An 11,945-nucleotide genomic window follows, 5' to 3' on the forward strand; every position below is an offset into this window, starting at 1 on the left:
TAATCACACTTACATTTACTCACTTACACAATTATCCAACAACACCTCATTTATTCGAACACATAGTAACTCATAGTTAATATGTTAAAAAATCACCATTACAATTATACACTCATTCATATAGTTACTCTCACAATCAATGACTCTTATATATACTTATTTATATACACCAACTCTCACATACAATGCCTTTTATTTTTTTACTTTGTTGAAGATGTACAACTAAAACATATATCCTCTCACCAACACACAAATAAATACACTCAGTCACCTAAACAACTGTTTCCACATACACTCTTAAACCTATACACCTAGTCAATCAACCATTCACACATCTATGCATAGAGTTACACACACCTCATCCAACCACACACAAACTCAGTGTCCCATTCAAATACTCACCCAACTAATCAGTAACTACTATACACACTCATGTAGCTAGTGACCAACTGATGCAGCATGTTATACAACAACAGAGACAGTGATGCACACATTCACATAGTTTAGTTACTAATCCATGTATTAAGTGAGACACTTTTAATTACTCACTTAAACAGACAGTCAGACAGCTACTAAATCCTCCATCCAGACAGTCATATATCCACTCAATCTACAGTACAGATTGGTATATCTATAATACATATTTAAATTTCAAACTAAACCACATTCACAGTGATGTCATCAGTGATATCATTTGAGATGTCATCAGTGATGTCATCAGTGATGTCACTGACCATGTCATGAATGATGTAATATGTGACATCATCAGCAGTGCATTGTGGGCGTGTGAGTTTTAGTTAGCAGAACTAACTATTACAGAGGAATTTCTATGGTTTTGTTCAGCTAACTATAACGCCCCTGAAACCTATGTTTTTTTCTGTGAATTTCTAAGGTTTTTTAAATGCTGATTTCTAACTATAACGTCTCTGAAACCTATGGTTTTTTCAGTGAATTTAAAAGCTTTTTTAAATGCTAATTTCTAACTATAACGTCTCTGAAACCTATGGGTTTTGTCAGTGAATACAGATATATATATATATATATATATATTCACTGAAAAAACCAAAGGTTTCACACATGTTATAGTTAGCTGGACATTTCACTCGTAAAAAAACAATGAAATTCCCCCGTTATAGTTAGTTCAGCTAACTATAACTCGCGCGCCCGCAATGCACTGCTGATGACGTCACATATTACATCACTCATGACATGGTCAATGACATCACTCATGACATCACTGATGACATCTGAAATGACATCACTGATGACATCACTGATGACATCATCCAGTGAATGTGTGTTTTTCTGAAAATTAAATATGTTTTATATATGTATATCTCAAGGTCAATGGAAGAATAAATGGGTATATAAGTGTCTAAATGGATGCTTTGTTTTTGAAAAATTTATTGTGTTACTGACTGATTAAGTGTATCATAGTGAATACATGGCTTACTGAGTAATGTTTAAATATGAAAATATCTGTATCAGTCTCTCACTTTGTGTATAAGTGGCTGCATGGGTTGGTGAGTAGCTTCATGGGTGTCTATATAGGTTATTAGTTGTTTTTTTGAGTATCAGTCTGAGTGTCTGTATGGTTCGGTGGGGGGTATTATGTAGTGCATAGGTGCATGAATGAGTGATTCACTCTTTGTATGTGTTGAAGACAGCATGTGTGCAGAACTGTATGGGTGGATGAGTGTGTGATTGGTTGTGTTAGTGAGTGAATGACTGTCTCAATAGTGTCTTTATGAGTAACTACATATGTTTTAAACTAGTATATGTGACTATTGGTGTATATAAGTGAGTATATGTGAGAGTGAGAGATTGAAAGAGTTCCTGTATTAATAAGTATGTGTTTCTATAAGTGATTGTTTATAAGACTAAGTATGTGTAAGTTTCCGTAGAAGTAAGTGTGGTGGCGTGTGTATAACTGTATAAGCTAATAAATGTATGTTTGTTTCTTTATTAGCATGAGTGAGTATGTGTGAGTAACTCTATGGATGAGTGGCATTGTGTAACAGGATGTATAGGTGTATGAGTACATATGATGAGTGAGTGCATGTATGAGTGACTGTATAGGACTGTTGGTGTATGAGTGGATGTGTATGTGGTTCTTAGAATTACTTAAGAGGTTCTTGTAACTGGTATTGGTATGTCCATTGTTTTGAAAATTTCAGTCTCTATTTTTGAATGTGTGTATCAAAGGTTATATTAGGGGAAGAGGAGGTCTGCCACTCTATCACAAGGATGATGTCACCAGTGATGTCATCAGTGATGTCATTTGAGATGTCATCAGTGATGTCATGAGTGATGTCAGTGACCATGTCATGAGTGATGTAATATGTGACGTCATCAGCAGTGCATTGCGGGCGCGCGAGTTATAGTTAGCTGAACTAACTATAACGGGGGAATTTCATTGGTTTTTTACGAGTGAAATGTCCAGCTAACTATAACATGTGTGAAACCTTTGGTTTTTTCACTGAATTTGCAAGGTTTTTTAAATGCTAATTCCTAACTATAACATGTGTGAAACCTATGGTTTTTTCAGTGAATTTGCAAGGTTTTTTAAATGCTAATTTCTAACTATACCGTGTGTGAAACCCATGGTTTTTTCAGTGAATTTGTATGGTTTTTTAAATGCTAATTCTTAGCTATAGCATATGTGATTCCCATATTTTTTTTTATTGATTTTTTTTTTTTATAAATTCTTATATTAAATGTGTGTTTTTTTTTAAAAAAACACGTTTTTTAAAAACTTTTTATTCTCTTAAAACACTGTTTTTTTTCTTTAAAATCTGCAATATTTCAAGATTTTTTTTTTTTATTTAACAAACAGTAAGATATATTAGTATAACTTTGAGAATATTTTTTTTTTTTTTTTTTTTTTTAGTGCGCGTACGGTAAGCGTACGGTTTAGGCAATGTCCGTAATTTATCTACGCTGTTTGCGTATAGTTACGCAATTTGCGTAGCCGCGCGTACTGCGCGTGGGGCGCGTACGCGTGTACGCTACACGCGCACGTTACGCGGAAGTGTTGGGGAGTGACTGTTATGCGCATGCGCGCGAGCGCGTGTCTTTTTTACGCGCATGCGTACTTTTGCCGTAAGCGCTCCGTAAGCGCACCGTAAGCGTACGGTTGGTCATGTGATCATGAAACACAACTTTTGATTGGTTGAAACTACTTTCAGTTCTAGAACTCTCCTACACCACACCCATTCCCCTCATTTCTGCTTGTGATCCCTTAGGAGAAGGAGCTGGTTTGTCTTTGTGATACGATGGCAGAACAGCAGAGCCCTTCTGAGAGTGAGGCTAGCAGCACTACCTTGAGGCAGAGAGCGAGGAAACAAAAGACCTCTTACATATGGGAGTATTTTTCTTTTCCAGAGGGCCAGCAAAAGGTAAATGCACCCTTAGTGACTTGTAAGCTGTGTGGCCGTGTACTTTCAAGAGGGAATCCCGACTTTGAAGCACCTTAATCTTCTGTTTCACACTTTTTTTGCTATATTCTCTTAGAAACTCACGAAATTTATCAATAGATTCCTGACGCACAGTACAAATACTACTACAATTCCAAGTGTACACTGGGGCTTTAGGACGTCTCCCCATAGCCTCATCCGCCATCACTTGTACCTTATCTCTTGGAACCATTATCTCCTTCTCCATTATGCAACCATTTTTCACTTCATAAGCACGACCTCTGGTGTCAACTGCATGCAGCAAACTATTACTTTGAAAATAAGTCTCTTCATTAAAAAAAGGTTCACTACTTGAACTATGCATCCATTTTCCTAAAAACACTTTACAAAAGTTTGTTCTGTTCACTACTCTTTTCCTTTTGCTATGTGATTTCAGTACATTAACCATTTTGTCTAATGTACGCATCCTATTCAAAATTAAAATGAATAGTTTCCTTTTTAATTCTAATGCCTTTGCTGCAATGGCTTCAATTTCTTTTTTTCTCTTATAAAACTTTGCCTTTTGCTTATATTTCTTCACATCCTTTATCAAATTGGACATAACTCTTCTCTGAAACATTTTTCTACGTATCTCTTTAAACGCTGTTTTTCTGTTTAAGTTTATCTTTTTAGTTGCAGAAGGTATATTTGCATTAACTAAATGCTCAATTTTTTCCTCTCTTTTTCTTTCTATTGAAAACATTTTTTCCTGTACAGACATTTTGTACATTTTTCCTTTTTTTGAATATGTTCTTTAAAAAATCTTTTGTTTGCTTACCAGAAGATTTTTTCTTTTTCCCAACATGAGCATCTCCAACTAACTTAGGTCCTCCAGTTGTCTTCAAATATAGGTTTTTTTTGTGGTCTTTCTTTACTCTGGATTTTGTAGGCATCTTAAATTTTGTTCACTGCTCTTCAGCAATACCTGAAAAAAACTAAAAAAAAATTCCTTTATTTTATTTAAATATATTACTACATTTTTTATGTTCTTTAGAAATCTTAAAATACTATAAACCCCTTTCCTATAAATGAAAATCATAATAACACCTTCACAAATTAAATTTCTAAAAATAATTCCTGTGTGCACACAAAGTCATGCTTTGAAATTAGGCAGAAAACTGCTTTTTCAGACCAGCACCATGTGTAACCTGGTTGACTGCCTACACTCCAGCAAGGGCAACCAGCCTTAGTGATGCTGAATGTATTTGCATTACTGACTGAAACCTCAAACCCCACTCGCTTGTGAATACTGTGCATGATTCCACAGGGTAAGCAGCTGGGTGTGTGCTAAGAGTCTGCTTCTGCACCAAAAAATGGCTCCCCCTTTCCATCTAATGCAACTGTGAAATCACCAGAGCAATACGCAATAAATCTCTGCCTGTAATTCCTATATGCACACAGAGTCATGTTTTCACATTAGTCACAAAACGAAATTTCTTTGCCAATTTGAAAGCACACTTACTACTCTTTTTTTTGGCAAGTGATAAACACTTTTACAGACTGACACATTATGAATCCACTTTTCAGATTCTTAAAAAAGCACATGTATAAACTGCTTTTTCAGACCAGCACCATGTGTAACCTGGTTGACTGCCTACACTCCAGCAAGGGCAACCAGCCTTAGTGATGCTGAATGTATTTGCATTACTGACTGAAACCTCAAACCCCACTCGCTTGTGAATACTGTGCATGATTCCACAGGGTAAGCAGCTAGGTGTGTGCTAAGAGTCTGCTTCTCCACCAAAAAATGGCTCCCCCTTTCCATCTAATGCAACTGTGAAATCACCAGAGCAATACGCAATAAATCTCTGCCTGTAATTCCTATATGCACACAGAGTCATGTTTTCACATTAGTCACAAAACGAAATTTCTTTGCCAATTTGAAAGCACACTTACTACTCTTTTTTTTGGCAAGTGATAAACACTTTTACAGACTGACACATTATGAATCCACTTTTAAGATTCTTAAAAAAGCACATGTCCAAACTGCTTTTTTAGACCAGCACCATGTGTAACCTGGTTGACTGCCTACACTCCAGCAAGGGCAACCAGCCTTAGTGATGCTGAATGTATTTGCATTACTGACTGAAACCTCAAACCCCACTCGCTTGTGAATACTGTGCATGATTCCACAGGGTAAGCAGCTGGGTGTGTGCTAAGAGTCTGCTTCTGCACCAAAAAATGGCTCCCCCTTTCCATCTAATGCAATCTATCGAGGGGGATGCTAACTTATTACAAAAACCCATATGATATGGGTTTTTGTAATAAGTCAGCATCCCCCTCGATAGATTTTTCCCCAACTTTTAACGGCCGTGGTGTCTCGTCTACAATTGATTTTATACTGATGTTTAACAGGCATTTTACTAGAGTAAAGTCATTTAATACACATGATGTGGCTTTAAGCGATCACTTTCCAATAAGCCTAAGCTTGATAATACTATGTCAAGTTGTAAAAGTGAGGGACAGGAATATTGACGACATTAATAACATCAAACTTAATAGGCAAAATGGTTATGCATTAAGCTGGGAACGTGTAAACCATGAAGATCTTTTGAAGAAAGTAATCTCTGACTGCTTTAGTAATCTTATGTATTGCTTAAATGAAGATGGCGAACCAAGCGAGATTGTTAAGAATTTTACAATAATCGCTGCAAGCATTAAGAAGGCCCTCTTCATTGAAACTAATAAAAGTAAACCAGTGAAGCATGGTTGGTTCGATCATTCATGCACCCTGGCTCACTCAAACCTGAAGTTGGCCCTTCACGCTAAAACTAAAAATGCCTGTAATATCGCCAATGCCAGAAGGGAGTACAAATCTGCCCTGAAAAACAGGAAACAAGAGCTAAAAAAGTCGATGTGGCTGGCTTTGAAGGAGGCAGCCGCATCCAAAGACTCAGCAGCTTTCTGGAAAGCCGTTAATGCTCCTTTTTTATCGAGCTCGGACAGAGCCAACATAGAGGTCGCAATTCCTGAAAATGCCTGGGTTGCTCATTATTCACATCTTTATGACTGCCCTACTGATGCACTCGTTCTATCTGGGCCCCAAGAAGTTGACCCGCCTCATCAGGGATCTCCATGTGAAAAGACTCTGGTCTTTGAGCTATGGGAAGTAAACGATGCCATTATGACCAGCCAATGGGGCAAGGCACCAGGCCCGGATGGTGTCCCTGCAGATCTTTTTAAATCCAATCTTGAATTATGGGGACCACTTTTAACTTCACTTTTTAATGCAATTGTGGTAAATAGTCTTCCTCCAACTTGGTTAGTCTCCGTTTTAGTCCCTATTTTTAAGAAAGGAGATAGAGATAATCCAGCGTGTTACCGTCCTATCTCTTTGCTTGACTCGTCTATGAAAATTGCTGGTAGAGTCATTTTAAATAAGCTACAAGATTGGGCTGAGGATCGGAGAATCTTATGTTGTATTCAATACGGTTTTCGAAAGGGCATGGGGACCGTAGACCAGAGCATTAATTTAAATCTTTTAATGAACAAATACACGGTGGCCAAAAGGGGTAATTTATATTTAACTTTTGTTGATTTATCATCAGCCTTCGATTGCGTTGTACACGCAAAGTTATGGGAAATTTTAGAAGAGCTTGATGTTGATCCTGTTTTAATTACCTTTCTGAGACAACTTTATGCAGGGGCCAAGGCTAGGGTACGATATGGGCTGGAGGGTCAATGTACAGAGGATTTTAAGATAGGAAAAGGAGTGAGACAGGGTTGTGTTCTCGCTCCTTTCCTTTTTAATCTATATATCAATGGCCTTGAAAAATATTTAGCTCAAAATTGTAATGACCTTCCCCAAATTGAATCGAGAACTATCCCAGCCCTATTATACGCAGATGATGCCGTGCTAATGGCTCGTACCCCCCTTGCCCTGCAACGTGTTATTTCTTCATTTGAGATATTTATGTCCAATTTGGGGCTTACCATCAACGTGTCCAAAACCTTTGCTATGACCAGTGGCAGTGGTGGTAGCAGGGGTCCAAAGACCATGTATGTTTACGACAAGCCAATAGAATACACCAATTCTTTTACATATCTGGGCATTTTATTTGACAATAAACTAAGCTGGCAACCCGCTGTAAAAGCTAGGAGGGCCTTGTTTGCAAGAACTGTGACTGCCCTTTATAACTTTAGTAAGAAACTGGGAAGGAGGCCCCCGTCTGAATTGTTGAAAATTTATAATGCTAAATGTGTTTCTGTTGCCACCTATGGCGCTGGCGTGTGGGGGACTGTTGATGTTTCCTCCTTACAGACGGTAGAAAATACATTTCTTCGGTTTCTATTGGCAGTCCCAGATTCCACATCTACATATAATTGCCACACTGAATTGGGTATTGGTTATCTAGAGGATATAATCAAAATACAACCCATACTCGAATGGCATAGGATATGGACCTCTGATAACCTGGACTTGAATCGTAACATCATTAGGGATGTCTTAAAACTGGAAGGTGTGTCAAGGATAAGATGGTTAATTTATGTTAAATCATTTTTCTGTAAATTGGATCACTGTGAATATTATGATGATCCCACCTCTTTGACCCTGGTTACGAGAAAGGACCTAAAAAAAATGTGCCTAGACCATTTAAATGATTTTAGATTATGTTTAGAAATGAAGAAGATTTCAGTACTGGCACATCAGCTGATCACAACCCACCTTTTAATACAACCATATATAACAACTGTTACTGGAGATTTTAACAGATTTTTGCTAGTCCGTTTCCGCTTAGGTCTCATCCACAGATTATCAAGTTTTCCTGTTTGTAATGATTGGTCTAATCTACTCTGTAATTGTCCGTGTGACGATATGTCAATCCAATCAACACTACACGTTGTTTTACTGTGTAAATTTTACTCTATTCCCAGGAAAAGATGGATCCTTCCAGTTTTGAAAACTTTTAGTGTTAGACAGTGCCGCCCCGCACTGTTAGCCCTTCAAATGCTAGATTCACCGTATGTTATAGCCTCTGTTTCAGCATTTTTAAAATTCATTTTTAAGTCAAGAAATCAGCTGCTAATGTAATCATGTTTAATGCTTTTTTTTAATGTATTGTGCTTATGCTTTTATGATTAATGTGTCTTTTAATCGAATAAAGCTGAATTGATTTTGATTTTTTTTTTTAATGCAACTGTGAAATCACCAGAGCAATACGCAATAAATCTCTGCCTGTAATTCCTATATGCACACAGAGTCATGTTTTCACATTAGTCACAAAACGAAATTTCTTTGCCAATTTGAAAGCACACTTACTACTCTTTTTTTTGGCAAGTGATAAACACTTTTACAGACTGACACATTATGAATCCACTTTTCAGATTCTTTAAAAAGCACATGTCCAAACTGCTTTTTCAGACCAGCACCATGTGTAACCTGGTTGACTGCCTACACTCCAGCAAGGGCAAGCAGCCTTAGTGATGCTGAATGTATTTGCATTACTGACTGAAACCTCAAACCCCACTCGCTTGTGAATACTGTGCATGATTCCACAGGGTAAGCAGCTGGGTGTGTGCTAAGAGTCTGCTTCTGCACCAAAAAATGGCTCCCCCTTTCCATCTAATGCAACTGTGAAATCACCAGAGCAATACGCAATAAATCTCTGCCTGTAATTCCTATATGCACACAGAGTCATGTTTTCACATTAGTCACAAAACGAAATTTCTTTGCCAATTTGAAAGCACACTTACTACTCTTTTTTTTGGCAAGTGATAAACACTTTTACAGACTGACACATTATGAATCCACTTTTCAGATTCTTAAAAAAGCACATGTCCAAACTGCTTTTTCAGACCAGCACCATGTGTAACCTGGTTGTCTGCCTACACTCCAGCAAGGGCAACCAGCCTTAGTGATGCTGAATGTATTTGCATTACTGACTGAAACCTCAAACCCTTAAAGTGTTCTTTATTTTTACCAGTACACCTTAATTTATGGTGAAAACATAGTCCATATTATTTTACATGTTCTTCACATTTAAATTTCTCCCAAAACAGAAAATAATAAACACAACTTCAACAAAAGGAATCCCATTTCTATTATTCATTTCTTAATTTACCATAATCATCCCCTCTCAAACTCTAAACTCACCTTTAAAATTAGTTAGTTGTGAAAGAAATGTGGCACTCAAACAGCAGATTATCAGAGCAAGGATCTCTGTTCTTTACACCTCTCTCCTCTCAGCAGAACCAGATAATGGCAAACTTTCCCTCTCTTTTTCCACACATATACATGTTAGTTTCAAATCTCAGTGCTTCCCCCTTTTTTTCAAATGTAATCACACATTTCTATTGGTTGAAAACCAACCCTTTTCCAAAAGTACCCTTCCCCCAACTTGACTTCTGCCTAGTACCCTTCCCCCAACTTGACTTCTGCCTGCTACCATAGCAACAGCTCATGGAACACTGCTGTGTGGAGTTAGGTCAGAAGTTCACCAAACAATGTTTCAATTCCACAGAGCAAGAGTGCTTGACTTTTTAAACCTAACAGCAAATCCATAGTACTGTTCTTTGGTAATACATTTTTCTGTACCAATACAAAACATGCTTCTATTAATTTACACATACAGCCTAGTTTTTATTCTAGAATGGTATGAAACAGCCAATCAGTTCTTTTTTTTATGAAAAAAATATGTATGCCTCCATTTCCAAACTGTCTTGCTTTTCATATTGCCATTCTACTGAAAGACACCTCCTGAGTGCATCCAGTTCTCCTTTGAAGATGTTCACAGTGTGGATTGTAGGGCACAGCTATGTCTTCTGGAGTGAAAAGTATGCAGAGAAAACAGATATGGTGAGAGACCTTGCTTTGCCAAATGTAGACATTAAATGGATTGGTCAGAGAGGGTTAAAGTGGCAAAGATTGATGCCATTGGTGAAATCCTTCATGCACATCCAACACCCTGACCTCATAATAGTGCACTGTGGTGGCAATGACCTAGGCACTTTGACTGGGGCAGGTCTGGAAATGCTTATGAAGGACACCTTTGCACAACTGTTTTCACTTTTCCCTAAAACTGCCTTTGTGTTTTCTAACATATGCCAAAGGCAAAAATGGAACTGGTCCAATCATTTCTGTCCGCAGATTGACAAAGCAAGAAAGCACATCAACAAATCTGTTTCTGCTTTCCTCCGTGACTATGGTATGGGTTCCATTTACCACAACAACTTGCGTTACGACATGCAAGACATTTATAGAGGAGATGGTGTACACTTCAATGATGAAGGGAACAGAGTCTTCCTCTTGAACCTTAGACTCTGCATCGGTACTTACTTGTAGGTACCACTAAAAAATCATTTCATAAACACATCGGCTCTTTTTAGAGCCCCCTAATATCTAAACACTTAAATCTGAATTTCATTTCTTTTTTTATTTTTTTTTTCTACCGTACGCGTACGTTGAGCTTACCGTACGCGTACCCCGCGATTTTTTTTAAAATCAATAAATGTTTTCTTTGTACTTTTCTGTCCTTCTTTGACCCCCTTTCAAATGTTAGGGGGTCTGTAACTCTCCTCCTTGCCCCCTTTTCAAGATATCACTCTTTTTTTTTCTGAGTGAAACACACGAAATGGCGGCCGCCGCTTCCTGGTTTCGACCGATTCGAATGTTTACTAAGATCTAAGAGCCAATCAGAATCGCGCTCGCGCACGCCACCGTACGCGTACGGTAAGCGTACCGTAAGCGCACCGTAAGCTGGCTCAGATATATATATTGATTTAAAGGATATTTTCTCAGAATCTACTGAACAGATTTACACCAAACCTACAAAAGGCACTTCCTTGAACTGAGGACTACCTCTCTGCCAAATTTCAAGTAATTCTGTTCAGCCGTTCGGGCTGTAGCTGTGTCTAAAGGTCCTATGGAAAAATGCATGGGAAAAACGCGTTTTGGGACCCCCCTTTTATCTCAGCCCCCGCTTGACGAATCCCCCCGAGACTTTCAGGGTAGGAGCGGAGCGTAGCGCCCCACCTATTTTGAAAAATTCGCGAGGATTCGTCAACCGGCGCCAAAGTTATTCCAAATAGAATGTTGCGGATTTCCTATGGAAACGTGGTCCTAACTATAACTACCTACTGACGACCGCCAGTAGGTAATATATATGTATATATATTTATATATATATATATATATATATATATATATCACTTAAAAAACCATAGGTTTCACACATGTTATAGTTAGGTGGATATATCACTCGTAAAAAACGAATGAAATTCCCCCGTTATAGTTAGTTGAGATAACTATAACTCGCGCACCCGCAATCCTCTGCTCATGACGTCACATATTACATCACTCATGACATGGTCAGTGGCATCACTCATGACATCACTGATGACATCATCCTTGTGATAGAGTGGCGGTCGCGCGAGTTATAGTTATCTCAACTAACTATAACGGGGGAATTTCATTGGTTTTTTACGAGTGAAATATCCACCTAACTATAACATGTGTGAAACCTATGGATTATTTTTATTTTTTTTTTAATT

This window comes from Triturus cristatus, chromosome 3_2 (assembly GCF_964204655.1).
Source record: "Triturus cristatus chromosome 3_2, aTriCri1.1, whole genome shotgun sequence".
Classification (NCBI taxonomy): domain Eukaryota; kingdom Metazoa; phylum Chordata; class Amphibia; order Caudata; family Salamandridae; genus Triturus; species Triturus cristatus.